At 46.2% G+C, this 16,978-nt stretch overlaps 1 pseudogene across 1 annotated transcript; it reads right to left on the bottom strand.

The window, feature by feature from the left end:
- Positions 1–2: 2 nt before the first annotated feature.
- LOC308164321 (non-structural maintenance of chromosomes element 4 homolog A-like) lies at positions 3–14,478 on the bottom strand (annotated as a pseudogene). The gene is made up of 15 exons: positions 14,283–14,478; positions 13,671–13,751; positions 12,688–12,818; positions 12,291–12,442; positions 11,803–11,902; positions 10,885–10,970; positions 10,672–10,766; positions 10,430–10,478; positions 9,800–9,882; positions 8,993–9,055; positions 4,442–4,599; positions 4,174–4,298; positions 791–848; positions 523–647; positions 3–10 (listed from the first exon to the last, which is right to left on the bottom strand). The product of its transcript is annotated as a non-structural maintenance of chromosomes element 4 homolog A-like (transcript).
- Positions 14,479–16,978: the final 2,500 nt, after the last annotated feature.

A 16,978-nucleotide genomic window follows, 5' to 3' on the forward strand; every position in this document is an offset into this window, starting at 1 on the left:
CATTACCAGGCTAAATGGGGAAACATGTCAACACAACAGCAAAAAAGAACAACATGTCAGTCCTGATACACACTTTCCAAGTGCAGATAACTAGCTCCGTATTATCTCGCAACAACAACATTTTAAATACTAGCTAGCTACTTTAGTAGGCTAATAGAATAACAATAACACAAAGTATGTAGCTAGCTACCAATGACTTAGTTAGACGAATAATGATTTGTAAATGAAAATTCTAATGTAGCTAGTTAGGAATCACATACATTGGCTTTACATAGAGCGTTACGACTTTTTACGATACATTTGCCTCAAAATTGGAGCCAGCTTGCTACTTACTTGCGACGTCATCCGTGTTACCACTAATACTATAATATATATTACATACAGACACCACCTCCACTTACATACATACACCTCCTCCGCAGACATGCAGACATACAGACACCTCCTCCACTTGCATACATACACACACTCACACACTACAAAATCGAATACTCTGTGTCCAACTGGAGTCCACAAGCTCACCGCTGACGTTGATAGGGAGGTTCAGGGCTGCTGCCGTGACGATGGACGCACAAACAGTGGCGGCAGCTCCCATGTCAGCCCTCATGGCGTCCATCCCCGAGGGCGGCTTCAGAGAGATCCCACAGCTGCCACCAGAGAGCAGAGAGAAAGGGAGAGAGAGGGTGGACAAGGTATGAGTGAGTGCCTGAAAGGTGATGTCTGTTGTGGTGGAGGTGGTGGTAGGGTGAAGATGATGGCGGTGGTGAAGAAGGAGGTGTGTGTGTTTTACCTGTCGAAGGTGACACCCTTGCCCACCAGCAGCAGTGGAGTGTGTGCTGTTGGGGCAGCTGTTGTAATGCACCTCCAGGAAGACAGGGGGCTCCTCTGAGCCTTTAGGACACACTTAGGAACGCCCCCGTTTTCTGCTCCTCGATCCACTCCAGAGGCGTTACAAGTTTGCTCACACACACAAAGGTTGGTCAACACACACACACGCACACACACAAACAGAGACGCGTACACACACACACTCACACCTTTTATGGACGGTGACCCAGCCATGACACCACCCTCCAACCCCAACACCCTCCAGCCAGCCATGACACCACCACCCTCCAACCAGCCACAACACCACTACCACCCTCCACCCAGCCACAACACCACCAACCTCCACCCTAAAACACTAAACCCTCCACCCAGCCATGACACCACCACCCTCCACCCAGCCATGACACCACCCTCCACCCTAACACACTCAACCCTTCACCCAATGACCTAGCCATAACACAACCACCCTCCAACCCAAACACCCTCCACCCAGCCATGACACCACCACCCTCCACCCAGCCACAACAACACCACCACCCTCCACCCTAACACACTCAGCCCAGCCATAACACCACCCTCCAACCCCACCACCCTCGACCCAGCCATGACACCATCACCCTCCAACCCCAACACCCTCCACCCAGCAATGACACTACCACCCTCCACCCAGCCACGACTCCACCAATCCTAAATAAAATGATTTATTGCCTTCGCTAAAAGTATATTTATTTACAAGTGTTTACAAATATTAGACACCACCACCCTCCCCCCAGCCACGAAACCACAACCCTCCACCTAACCACAACGCCACCACCCTCAATCCATCCATCCACCCAGCCATAACACCACCACCCTCCACCCAGCCACAACACCTCCACCCAGCCACAACAACACCACCACCCTCCCCCCAGCCACAAAACCACAACCCTCCACCTAACCACAACGCCACCACCCTCAATCCATCCATCCATCCAGCCACAACACCAACCTCCACCCATTCACAACCACAACACCACCACCCTCCAACCTCGACCCAGCCATGACACCACCACCCTCCAACCCCAACACCCAGCACCCTCCACCAAGCCATGACACCACCACCCTCCACCCAACCATGACAACACCACACTCCACCCAGCAATGACACTACCACCCTCCACCCAGCCACGACACCACCAATCCTAAATAAAAGGCTTATTGCCTTCGCGAAAAGTATATTTACAAGTGTTTACAAATATTAGACACCACCACCCTCCCCCCAGCCACGAAACCACAACCCTCCACCCAACCACAATGCCACCACCTTCCATCCACCCAGCCACAACACTATCACCCTCTACCCAGCCATGAAACCACCACCCTCCACCCAGCCACAACACTACCACCCTCCACCCAGCCACAACATCACCATCCTCCACCCATTCACAACCACAACACCACCACCCTCAACACCACCACCCTCCAACCCCACCACCCTCGACCCAGCCATGACACCACCACCCTCCAACCCCAACACCCAGCACCCTCCACCAAGCCATGACACCACCACCCTCCACCCAACCATGACAACACCACACTCCACCCAGCAATGACACTACCACCCTCCACCCAGCCACGACACCACCAATCCTAAATAAAAGGCTTTATTGCCTTCGCGAAAAGTATATTTACAAGTGTTTACAAATATTAGACACCACCACCCTCCCCCCAGCCACGAAACCACAACCCTCCACCCAACCACAATGCCACCACCTTCCATCCACCCAGCCACAACACCACCACCCTCCACCCAGCCACGAAACCACCACCCTCCACCCAGCCACAAAACCACCACCCTCCACCCAGCCACAAAACCACCACCCTCCACCCAGCCACAACATCACCCTCCACCCAGCCACAACATCACCATCCTCCCCTCAGCCACAAAACCACCATCCTCCCCTCAGCCACGAAACCACCATCCTCCCCTCAGCCACGAAACCACCATCCTCCCCTCAGCCACGAAACCACCATCCTCCCCTCAGCCACGAAACCACCATCCTCCCCTCAGCCACGAAACCACCATCCTCCCCTCAGCCACGAAACCACCATCCTCCCCTCAGCCACGAAACCACCACCCTCCCCTCAGCCACGAAACCACCATCCTCCCCTCAGCCACGAAACCACCATCCTCCCCTCAGCCACGAAACCACCATCCTCCCCTCAGCCACGAAACCACCATCCTCCCCTCAGCCACGAAAACACCATCCTCCCCTCAGCCACGAAACCACCATCCTCCCCTCAGCCACGAAACCACCATCCTCCCCTCAGCCACGAAACCACCACCACCCTCCATCCATCCACCCAACCAACCTCCACCCAGCCACGACATCACCACCCTCCACCCTGCCACAACATCACCACCCTCCACCCAGCCACAACATCACCAACCTCCACCCAGCCATGACACCACCCTCTTACAAGTGTTTACAAATATTACTGACAACAGTCATATAACATTAACAATGACCCAAAAACAACTGGGGATTAACAAAGGGTAGGAGAAGGACCATGCGAACGGTGTCACAACAAAACACAACCCTATTCTTCCCTACCCCTCTGACCTACCTATATCACATACTAACTAACCTACCCGGAACCTAAACTACCTGCTACAGAACTACGGGGCGTGACACCCGCTCGCTTCTTACCTAATGTTTTTAGACAGCGGTTATCTACGTGATGTAATGTATACCCCAGGGTATCTTACCTAGCCCTTCTCCCGTGGGGAAGAAAAGAGAAAACAGGGGTCCATCAACACACTAAACCCACAGCTATGAACAAAAGAAACAATTTCTGGTAACAGATTATAAACAAACTAGTCAAACAAAACACCACCCCTTCCCTCTCTCGCTACACATGACAAAACACACATTAAGTAGGAGATGATCTTCTGGGTTTGGATGACAACTGATTGAACACAGGTGAGGGCTGACGAGATAACGATGATGGACAGGACCCAATAACCAACAGGGGAGGAACCACATGCACACCACTTCACCTAGGGGGAGACAGACAGAATGAAAACAAAAACAGACACAGGACATAATACAATACATACAAGTCTGTAACACTTGCATACATACAGACACCACCTCCACTTACATACATACACCTCCTCCACTTACATACATACAGACACCACCTCCACTTACATACATACACCTCCTCCGCAGACATGCAGACATGCACACAGACATACAGACAGACATACAGTCATACAGACACCTCCTCCACTTGCATACATACACACACTCACACACTACAAAATCGAATACTCTGTCCAACTGGAGTCCACAAGCTCACCGCTGACGTTGATAGGGAGGTTCAGGGCTGCTGTCGTGACGATGGACGCACAAACAGTGGCGGCAGCTCCCATGTCAGCCCTCATGGCGTCCATCCCCGAGGGCGGCTTCAGAGAGATCCTACAGCTGCCACCAGAGAGCAGAGAGAAAGGGAGAGAGAGGGTGGACAAGGTATGAGTGAGTGCCTGAAAGGTGATGTCTGTTGTGGTGGAGGTGGTGGTAGGGTGAAGATGATGGCGGTGGTGAAGAAGGAGGTGTGTGTGTTTTACCTGTCGAAGGTGACACCCTTGCCCACCAGCAGCAGTGGAGTGTGTGCTGTTGGGGCAGCTGTTGTAATGCACCTCCAGGAAGACAGGGGGCTCCTCTGAGCCTTTAGGACACACTTAGGAACGCCCCTGTTTTCTGCTCCTCGATCCACTCCAGAGGCCTGGGAGAGGGGCGTTACAAGTTTGCTCACACACACAAAGGTTGGTCAACACACACACACACGCACACAAACAGAGACGCGTACACACACACACACTCACACCTTTTATGGACGGTGACCCAGCCATGACACCACCCTCCAACCCCAACACCCTCCAGCCATCCATGACACCACCACCCTCCAACCAGCCACAACACCACCACCACCCTCCACCCAGCCACAACACCACCAACCTCCACCCTAAAACACTAAACCCTCCACCCAGCCATGACACCACCACCCTCCACCCAGCCATGACACCACCCTCCACCCTAACACACTCAACCCTTCACCCAACGACCTAGCCATAACACAACCACCCTCCAACCCAAACACCCTCCACCCAGCCATGACACCACCACCCTCCACCCAGCCATGACACCACCACCCTCCACCGAGCCACAACAACACCACCACCCTCCACCCTAACACACTCCACCCAGCCATAACACCACCCTCCAACCCCACCACCCTCGACCCAGCCATGACACCATCACCCTCCAACCCCAACACCCTCCACCCAGCAATGACACTACCACCCTCCACCCAGCCACGACTCCACCAATCCTAAATAAAATGATTTATTGCCTTCGCTAAAAGTATATTTATTTACAAGTGTTTACAAATATTAGACACCATCACCCTCCCCCCAGCCACGAAACCACAACCCTCCACCTAACCACAACGCCCCCACCCTCAATCCATCCATCCACCTAGCCATAACACCACCACCCTCCACCCAGCCACAACACCTCCACCCAGCCACAACAACACCACCACCCTCCCCACAGCCACAAAACCACAACCCTCCACCTAACCACAACGCCACCACCCTCAATCCATCCATCCATCCAGCCACAACACCACCAACCTCCACCTAACCACAACGCCACCACCCTCAATCCATCCATCCAGCCACAACACCACCAACCTCCACCCAGCCACAACACTACCACCCTCCACCCAGCCACAACATCACCATCCTCCACCCATTCACAACCACAACACCACCACCCTCAACACCACCACCCTCCAACCCCACCACCCTCGACCCAGCCATGACACCACCACCCTCGAACCCCCAGCACCCTCCACCAAGCCATGACACCACCACCCTCCACCCAACCATGACAACACCACACTCCACCCAGCAATGACACTACCACCCTCCACCCAGCCACGACACCACCAATCCTAAATAAAAGGCTTTATTGCCTTCGCGAAAAGTATATTTACAAGTGTTTACAAATATTAGACACCACCACCCTCCACCCAACCATGAAACCACCACCCTCCACCCAACCACAATGCCACCACCTTCCATCCACCCAGCCACAACACCACCACCCTCCACCCAGCCACGAAACCACCACCCTCCACCCAACCACAATGCCACCACCTTCCACCCAGCCACGAAACCACAGCCTTCCAGCCACAACACCACCACCCTCCCCTCAGCCACGAAACCACCATCCTCCCCTCAGCCACGAAACCACCATCCTCCCCTCAGCCACGAAACCACCATCCTCCCCTCAGCCACGAAACCACCACCACCCTCCATCCATCCACGAAACCACAACCCTCCACCCAACCACAATGCCACCACCTTCCATCCAACCACGACATCACCACCCTCCACCCAACCACAACATCACCACCCTCCACCCAACCACGACATCACCCTTTGGTCGTCTTTTACACGTTCATCATGAATGAACAATAACTAACCGGCTAACCCTTTAAACTGAAACAAAACCCCGGAATTGCTAAACGTCAAACAATAGTCCAAACTTAAATAACAAGATAGTAATACGTCATTGTCGCACGCTCTCCAAACACACAGCCAACTCTGCCACAGGTGTCTGTGGTTTCCTCTCACTCATTCAATCATCTGTCACGCCCCCGTGCACTTCCTCAAACTAAACAACATTTATACAAATTAATCAATGGGCAGAAAGAGTGATACTATAGGCATACATGACTTGCACTGGGCAAAATAATTACACCACCATGCATCACTATTGTAGTGTTTGGCAAACTGTTGCGTCGCTGAGTGAGCATTGGTAGATCCTACTAGTACAGACTTTACACTCAAACAGGCTTTCTCTCTCTCGCTGATCTCCTTATCTCAGGTTCTGGATTCACTACACTTGTCTTTATGAATGAGTTAACATTATTTATTTAGAATGATTGAGATCAAAACAATGTACATTGAATGAACAATACTGTTTAAATGCGTTTACGTAGCACTCATCTGATACTGTGACGGCTATGAGTAGCCTGGTTGTCTGTGTGTTTGTGTGTATGTCTCTTTAACAGCCATAGGAGATAAGTCCAGTCCAGAGGATCCCCCCCCCCTTGATAATTGCCAATCAACTCCAGCAGTGGTCAATCAACTCCAGCCAATCAACTCCAGCCGATCAACTCCAAACCAGCCAATCATCAGAGGCCACATCATTTAAAAGACATTGACATGAAAGCAGCAGGAGCTGTGTGCCCACCATTCTTTTGTTGTACTACTTTGTTAGTTTGATACTTGTTAGTTTGATACTTGTTAGTTTGATACTTGTTAGTTTGATACTTGTTAGTTTGATACTTGTTAGTTTATACCTTGTGTTAGAAACCTGTTAGTAATTATTGTTTAAAGAACCATCACGGATGAGTTTATTGTTTATTTTTGTTTGAAGCATTTGTTGTAACTCCAGTTCTGTTTTTCTCAATACCAATAAGACTTTAATTTATCCTTGCTATAATAAAACTCCTTGTTACATAACACCAGTAATACTTTGTTACTTCTTCTTCTCCCTAGCGAACGTAGAACGTAACAGATACACTGCAATACTAATGTATGAACACGTGAGGGCGCTATCATCACGGCCATATAGCAGAAACACTAGGCACGGCGCCATCTGGTGGTCAACTGTCGTCAGCACAACACAAAGCGAATTGGCGAATCCAGAACTTCATGAGAATATTTCCTATTCAGTGGTTGAAACTATCACACATCTGGCACTCCGAATTGTTTCAGCAGCAGTATAAAAAACTGTTATATTTTCCAATGTTTTTATTTATATGAAAGGCCTCCTATTATTGATGAATGTATCCAGCTGTGTAGCAGCACAGTAACATTCCACTCCATGGAATGGAAAAGCAGTGGGATCACCAGCGCCCTCATGTGGACAACATCATAACCTGCAGCCTGCCACCTGGGTGCACTGATACTGTAGCTACAAGGAGGAAACTAGACTCTCAAACAGTCTGGATAGAATAATGGGGTGACATACGTTTTATTGCATAAAAATAGCAGGAATACAATGACCATTTTAGAACAGGAAGAATGGTTGAACTGACTCAGGCTGTAGAGCAAATATAATAATATCAGTTTTCACATGAATGTTTGGCAGAGACTTTTGGCTATGTTTTGTTGATAGCAAAACATGTCTAATATTGATAATCTGACTCCAATGTAATTATCCTATGTGCTTAGTTTTTTCTCCTCATACAGGGTTAGGGTTACACTGGTCAGATCGCTGTCATACAAAATCTCTGCTAGTCTGAGCAGAACAAGGATAGCGGGAGGATAGAAATTAATAATATTAGTGTTTCTGTGTGTCAAAGCGGGAAAAGCAAGGCTAGATGTATGCAAATAAATGATGTATCAATTTCTTCCCCGTGTATGATACTGAAGGTAAATTTATCAATGTTCAAACCTTTAAAAATGAAAGTGTTGAAAAAAAGTTCTGTGGAAAACGTCTGGCCACAGCACATAGTGAGAGGGCTGCCACACGGTACACGTTTATCATGAATGAAAAATAACAAACCGGCTAACCCTTTAAACTGAAACAAAAACCCGGAATTGCTAAACGTCAAACAACAGTCCAAACTTTAATAACAAGATAAAAATACAATACAATTGACAGATTGGTTTGGTTCTCTCCTTCTCTGTGGTAACATTCTTTCGACTGACCATTGCCAAATACCACACACTATCAATGCGCTTACATCTACTGAATTAAAATGTAAGACCTTACCAACACCGGCTTGTTTTCTGCAGAAGATCAAATCTGGATGATGTTTAGCCATTGTAGGCGAACGCAGGGCATGCGATAGTTGTGGCGAACTTTCAACTTTGACCCATACAACTCTATGAACATAAAATTCTTCTTTTCTTATATTCTCTTCTTCAGATCGCAAATTATAAATTATCTATCCTACATAGAAATGATCGTGCTATAAAAAAATAATTGTGAATTAACTAAGAAAATATTAATTATCGTCGCTCAGAAAGGTCAGAACTAAACAAATGAACATTTCCAAAAAAATTGTATTAACAGCTTCTGATGCCTCAATCTGCCTGAGCCTGTGTGCTTGGAGCATGGATTAAGGGCTCCGTTATGTCAAAGACATCAATGAGTTCCTAGGAGACAGAAAACAACAAAGCATGAGATGACATCAAATAAAACAACCTTTTTACAATCAGCTGGTTGTCAAATGTGTGAACATAAATTATATTAACTTGTTGAAAAAGAGCATTAAAAAAGTCCTTTAAGTTATGAACAAAAATATGATGTTTGGTGTGTGAGATAGATGAGCTTAGTGAGTAAGATACAAAGGGTCTGATGGGTACAGAGCTAGAGTGATGGGTATAGAGCTAGAGTGATGAGTATAGAGCTAGAGTGATGGGTATAGAGCTAGAGTGGTGGGTATAGAACTAGAGTGATGGGTATAGAGCTAGAGTGATGAGTATAGAGCTAGAGTGATGGGTATAGAGCTAGAGTGATGAGTATAGAGCTAGAGTGATGGGTATAGAGTGGTGGGTATAGAACTAGAGTGATGGGTATAGAGCTAGAGTGATGAGTATAGAGCTAGAGTGATGAGTATAGAGCTAGAGTGATGGGTATAGAGCTAGAGTGATGAGTATAGAGCTAGAGTGATGGGTATAGAGCTAGAGTGATGAGTATAGAGCTAGAGTGATGAGTATAGAGCTAGAGTGATGAGTATAGAGCTAGAGTGATGAGTATAGAACTAGAGTGATGAGTATAGAGCTAGAGTGATGGGTATAGAGCTAGAGTGATGGGTATAGAGCTAGAGTGATGGGTATAGAGCTAGAGTGATGGGTATAGAGCTAGAGTGATGGGTATAAAGCTAGAGCATCCCTCACCCTCCAGCTCTTACGGCTGATGGAGATGACACACTGCTGTGTGGACGACCCTCCAGCCTCCACCTCCCCTTCCTCCACAGGAGCTGAATCACATGAAGCACTCACATTAATAATGACCCAGTATTATTGAATCACATGCACTCACATTAATAACGACCTGTTATTCCTGCAGAACAACCTGAGATAATTCTTGCAGAATAATGGGAAGGAAGCAACATCAAGAACAGGACTCGTAAACATGAAACCTCACAGATATTACTCCTACCAGGGCGGCTAATACAACCACAACACCTTGTGACGTTAGAATTATAAGGTTCTATCTCCATTTTTGTCAAAATTGAGTTTTTTATATAATCTGATCCATTAGGTGTTTACTAATGCCTGTGTGGTGTTATTTTTTAAATGTTGATTTTTTTTTGTTAGTAATTCATAAAATACAAAGGTTTCATCTCACAAAACATAATGGAATGTAAAAACTTTGACGCTCAATATCTCTGAACTACCCTAAACGGAGATAGACCTAGAACCTTATCATTCTAAGCTCACGACCTGCACACATATTTATGACTCATTAAAGACTCATACACATGCGTACGGAAGGTGTGATGGGAAATGTAGTTTTTTTCTTACCGATACAAGGCAACTTGTCGTTATCCAGGTACATCCTTGCCAAACCATCCTAAGGAACACAAAATATAGGAATACAATAATTCTTCCATTGGCTATGTAATAGTAAATGTAGGAATCTTAAAGTTGTATCTCCCTATGTATATACAGTACTATCTGCATCTCATAAATGAGTAGCAGTGCTGCAGTGGTGGTTGCCCCCCCCATCGATTGATAACTATACCTATCAAACATAAGCCACTCACCCTGATCAGAAAAGACGTATGGAAAATGTTCTCCACTGTCCGCGAGAACGAGTTGGGATCGATCACAAACGCATAATATGAGATAGGTGATGTCGCTGTGAAGAGAGACACAACGGCTATCGATCTGATATACAATTATTAACTTAAATGTAAACATCAAGTCGATATATATAATACAATATAATATATATCAAAACAACAGTCAAAACTCACGGTCATCAGTAGCTTCGCAAGTATCCCAGAATCCTCTCTACCTCCTTCTCAGTTGCCTCCTGGTGGGATTCTTCAAAGTTCATCAACTGCAAGATAAAGTCAAGCAAACTACAGTTAAAAAACATGACCTATTTCCCCCATCTTGGACTCTGGGTGACCTCACTTAAAATGACAAACAAGTGTAAACATGTCGTCCTCCACAAATGATGTAGCGCCACACCGTGTGTGAATTGGTAACAATTAGGTATTCAAACGTATGACTAAAAAGCTACCAGAAAGTGTTGTGCTCCTTTGCTTTTTACAGAGTTGTTGTGTTTATTTGAAAGCGGTCCATAGATTTGAGGTAGGTGGAAAAGTTACCGTTGCTGGCCAAAAGATGGAGTCTGATATGTGATATATAACTAGTAGCACGAGTTATAGTGGTGCTATAAATAGATAGCACTAATGGTGGTCTAACAATGATACTCCACACTGTCTGGACTTGTACCTAGCTGCCTGAAGCTAAACGTTATTCCAACAGCAGTGGAGTTTAGCAGACAGGAAGATGTTAGCTCACGCATCATGTGACTTGGATGAGACGTAGACCCCCCCCTCTAAAAAATACATAAATTAGGTAACATCACTATCCTCCAAACACAAATCGTGAGCTTAGAATTATACGGTTCTATCTCCGTCTACGGTAGTTCAGAGATATTGAGCGTCAAAGTTTTTACATTCCATTATGTTTTGTCAGATGGAACCTTTGTATTTTATGAATTACTAACTCAAAAATGTCAACATTTTAAAAATAACACCACACAGGCTTTAATAAACACCTAATGGATCAGATTATGTAAAAAAACTCAATTTTGACAAAAATGGAGATAGAACCTTATAATTCTAACGCCACGATATGTTGAGTGTGTGAAGTACAGAGACCTGCATGGGCATGGTCCTCTTGGCTTCCTGGCCGGGCACCTTCCTCTGCCTCTCTACCCGTTGCCTTGGTGGAGGTGGCTCTGCCGGGAACGAGCCCAGCCTGGTAGAAAACAGACACTGGGATTAATCAGAGATATACTCTCCATGCAAAAATACAGGGGAAAATCATCCAAGACGATAACAATTAGTTATTATTAGTCAACTTGATCAATTTCTTCCATGCACATAACGAGATGGAGTGGTGTGTGTGTACCCAAGTGCTGCAATAACGCAGGCGTCAAGGTTCACAATAATCCAAAACGTAGGTACTTTACTAGGAAACTCAGGTAAATACAGATACATACGACAGTGAAGGCTCAGGACTGAACATAGGGTGACAATTGAGTCAGGTTTATATGCTGGTCGGATAACAAGACACATGTTGGTCAGTACGGTAGACACCTTTGTCTCGATCCTCACAAAGAGGTGAAGGAGAAGGAGACACTCACATGTAGTGGAAGGTCGGGGCTGTCCTGAAGCAGCACTCTGCTCTCTTAGCCAACTTCTGCCAGGCATCAGCGGGTAGGTAGCCGCCGGTTGCGCCATCCTTCTCTGCTTCCTCCTCCTCATCCTCCAATCGATTCAGCCCCATGAAGGAGAGCTGGGTAATCCATCCAAAACACAAACAGTGTTTCAGCAATCAGACTTATACAAAGTCCTGAACAAGCAAATTTGACAAGACTTGTGACAACCATATCAATAGACATCCTGACATCTGGCTAGTTAAATGCAGATACAATGATATGGTCCCTGACAAAGATACTTTGCTTCTGGGAGATTACTAGAGATGATTTCTATCAGAGTAACTACTATCTTCATCCTCCACCACCTCCTACTCTGACTCACAAGGTTCTCAGTGAAGGCAGCCGGGTCAAAGGTAGATCCCCCAGCATGCAGTTGGCTGGCCTTCTCTTTGCCAAGGTCTGTTGCTAGAATGAGGAGCTGGGCATCCAGCACTGCCTCCCGGGGCTGATGAACTGTGAGGGAAAACAAAGAGCGACGTCATTATTAAAGCAGGAGGGGAAATGGACTGTGAAAGGTGGTGGGAAGAGGCACTTTGCTTATACAGTTCATAGGTCCATATATATTTGGACACTGACAGAACGTTCATAATTTTGGCTCTTTACACCACCACAATAGACTTGAAATGAAACAATCAAGATGTGCAGACGTTCAGCATTGATTGAGGGTAATTTGAGGGTAATCAGATGAACAGTGTAGGAATTTCAACAGTTTCTACATGTGACCCCCCTTTTTTTAATATAGTAGGTTAAACCCTGAACACCATGGATTGAATAGGTTGGAAAACCCTAAAACAAATAGCACACAAAGCAAGGTGGGTAAACTCTATTCACTAAGATAAAAAGGTTCAAACAGTTTACTTGCATTCACTGGACTAACATCACTGATGCCATCGTTGGTATTGTGTGGTTTAAATAAAGTTTAGTAAACCAAGATAGACGAGAGACGCACACAAATAAACAGGTGAAGTTGTTTCTTTGAACAGTAAAGATAATGCACATTATTTAGAAACTATAACCACAGCCCTGAGGTTACAATGTTTGACAATAGAAAACAGGCTTGAACAAAGCCACTTACTCCGCGACGATGGCATTTCATAATTCAAGTGCAACTCCCAAAATAGATCATGTACCGAACAGATGGGCTCACTAACATTGTTTACTTCTTCTTCATTCTGGTTTCTGCCTTTTCCATGGCGTAAAAGAGACCGTCGACAAAATACTTAGGGCGAAAATGAACTTCACAATTTTGGACTCCGGCCCATGCCTTATGCAGAAAGGTGAGAGAGAATATTTATCATAGCATACCTTCTTTAAAAAGTTTGTTGGCCTCCTCCAGAACCTCAGTGAGTTTGTTGTTTTTGGGTTTCAACATGTCCTCTCGGTTTTCTGTGAACAGATATAATCAATGGTCAAGCCAACTCAGTATCCCTGAAAGGTGTCAAAAATAGTTACACAAAGTGGGGGAAATATGGCAGTCCTAAACAAGACTATCATGCTTTATACAACAGTTAGTTCCGACCAAGTAATTTGATTGGACAAGAGGCATTCCATGAGTGCTGATATACAGTATAACAGCACTGGGACCTTTAACTATGTATCACTCCGCCGCACAGATGTTCTACTAAATGACCGTTAATTAGACTACATGTTTGTGTTCAGGTTACTAGGCAACCGTCCATTTGAAGTTCAGTTGCGGAACTATTTTTTGTTTATTTTTATGATTAAATAAACAAACAAATCATAATCTGTTGTCGCTTATTACTGTTAACTAATAAATCGCGCTGTAGAACTGTTGTATAAAAGCAATATCACACTCGAGGTCTGCGGCCTCGTACCTACGACCGAATCACAGCCGTGCTGATATTCAGTATAACACACTCCCTCTCGTGTGATATTGCTTAAGTGTCCTCCACTCACGTTGAACCGTGCTGATGAGGTCTCGGTACTTGCTCCGGATCTCACTCCTTCGAGCCAGGTCATCACCATCATCCATCATGTCTACCGGACTGCATCCTGCCTCATCATCATCACCACCTGTGTCTCCGCCCTTCTCCGCTCTCCCATCCTGTCTGGCCATGGACTCTTCACCTCTGTTTACTGCTCTCCGGCTCATCTTGGACGAATTAGGTGTTCTGTGGTCTTCTAACCTCTTTTCCTCTTCCAAACTGAGACGTGATGGGGGGGGGGGGGGGGGGGGGAAACGTTTGGATTAGTAAAGAAGTGTAGCTAACCCTTCTGTGGTGGATGTTGGATTAAGAATGCCACGGTGATTCACTTAGACAGATATATATATATATATATTGTAAATCGATTTGCATGAAGGCTTCGGTTAAATGTAAAAATAAAAATAAATAAATAAATCAAGTATCGAACAGGCAACCTTCAGACTAGGGCTGCAACTAACGATTATTTTGGTAGTCGACTAATCTGTCGATTGTTTTTTCGATTAGTCGCGATTAGTCGTGTGGCCGCGGCAGTGGCCGCGGGCTCCAGTGCATGTTGTACCTCACCTTCTCAAGTCTGCACACCTGTGAATGTCACCCTGTTGTCCAGTCTCTCTGGCTTAACATACGTTCCCATTGCAAATTCAAATAATGACTCATGAAATATTTGAATTTGGACCTTCCAAAACATTTAATACATACAATAATCAATCTTTGTTTCAATGAAACAAAATAAATAATAAACGGATTTATGCTTCTGCGTCACACCGACGACGCGCCCCTTCCCCGATTACTCACTCAATCCATTGCGTCGCAGTATTTTGGCTTGACTAGCGAGTTTGTGTTGTGATTTTCAACAACGTTGAAATGTATTTCCGTGTTTCAAAATAAAAATCAGAACATTTTGATTGGTTGCCGACTTGCGGCTCAATTGACCAGCCAGTGTCACATATGCCCATGTCGGCATGGGTTCAGATCCATGCCCTGCTGCAATACCCTCTCCTCCTTACTTCCTGTCTTTCACTAAAGTCTCTGTTATGTGATTAAGAAAATAATTGACACACAGACAGACACATACACACACACACACACACACACACACACACACAGACAGACACATACACACACACACACTCACACTCACACACACACACACACACTCACTCACATACACACACTCACACACACACACACACACACACACACACACACACACACACTAAGTGTGACACCTCTTTTCACATCTACTCATCGAGCTGAGTCCAACGGTATGAAAACCTCTAGCACAAAGTAAGTGTGTGTGTGTGTGCGCTTCTCTACTCCAGCTCACACAGCTCAGCACTGTCACCATGGTCACCATACACCCCAAACCCAGGATAGAGGGGCTGAGTGAAGGTGGTCTGGACTCTGTGGAGGAGGGTCATGGTGTCAGAGGAGACGCTGTAGAAGGACAGACTACCTGCCCTGTGATCCCACAGGCACTAGTCACTAGGAAGCATCCATACCATCGGTAATAGTCACTAAAAAGTGTCCCTACCATGGGCACTAGTCACTAGGAAGTGTCCCTACCATGGGCACTAGTCACAAGGAAGTGTCCCTACCAAGGGCACTAGCCACTAGGAAGCATCCCTACCAAGTGTCCCTACCAAGTGTCCATAGCATCCCAACCAAGTGTCCCAAGCAATTGTCCATAGCATCCCTAGCAATTGTCCATAGCATCCCTAGCAATTGTCCATAGCATCGCTAGCACCTGCACTCACCATCAACACCGGAGCACCGCAGGGTTGTGTGTTGAGCGCATTCCTCTACACAAGTCTACACCAACGACTGCACCAGTCCATCACCCATCACTACCTAACTTAAGTACTCAGACGACACAGCCATTCTTGCCCTGCTCACAGACAACCACTCCGCCCTGGACTACCACAGCTCCATCACACACTTCACTAAGTGGTGAGAGGACAACCATCTCCACCTCAATGTGAGTAAAACAAAAGAAAGATGTTGACGCCAAGCAGTTGAAATGGTCGACAGTTTATACTCAATTGACAGTTATACTTTAAAAGGAGCAAACAAAGATTATCCGTCATCCGCAAACTTAAAGGTCTGTATGTTTCCCCCCTTCTTCTCCTACTACTGTACCAGAGCATTATCCAGCCCATCCTCATGTACTGTTCCTCCTGCTTCTTCAACATGCTCACAGTCATCAACCGGGCCAAACTCACACACATCACCAACACTGCAGCCAGGATAATTGGACTCCCCACACCCAACCTCACAGCACTAAACAACAGGGCCATCTCACGCATCGCAACCACAATAAAATGGGACCCACTCAATCTGTACCTCGCCCCACTGCCATCCGGGCGTAGGTACAGAACGCTAAGGTGCAAAAGGGCTCGCTTTGGCAAAAGCCTGATCCCCGCAGTCATTGTTGCCTAATAATAGACCGCGCTGAGTGTGTGTACTTGTGTATCTGTCATGTGTAGTACTGTCTGTTGTTGTCTGTGTTATATGGTGTTGTATGTCTATACGTATGTATACTGTACAGTGGTGTGAAAATGAATTTCCCCCTTGGGACAATAAATCTAATCTAATCTAATCTAGCAAGTGTCCATAGAAATCTAATATAATGAATCAACCTTCAGGTCCCATGAAAGGAACTATGTT

The sequence above is a fragment of the Nansenia antarctica genome (genome assembly GCF_963989245.1).
Source record: "Nansenia antarctica genome assembly, chromosome: 8".
Lineage (NCBI taxonomy): Eukaryota > Metazoa > Chordata > Actinopteri > Argentiniformes > Microstomatidae > Nansenia > Nansenia antarctica.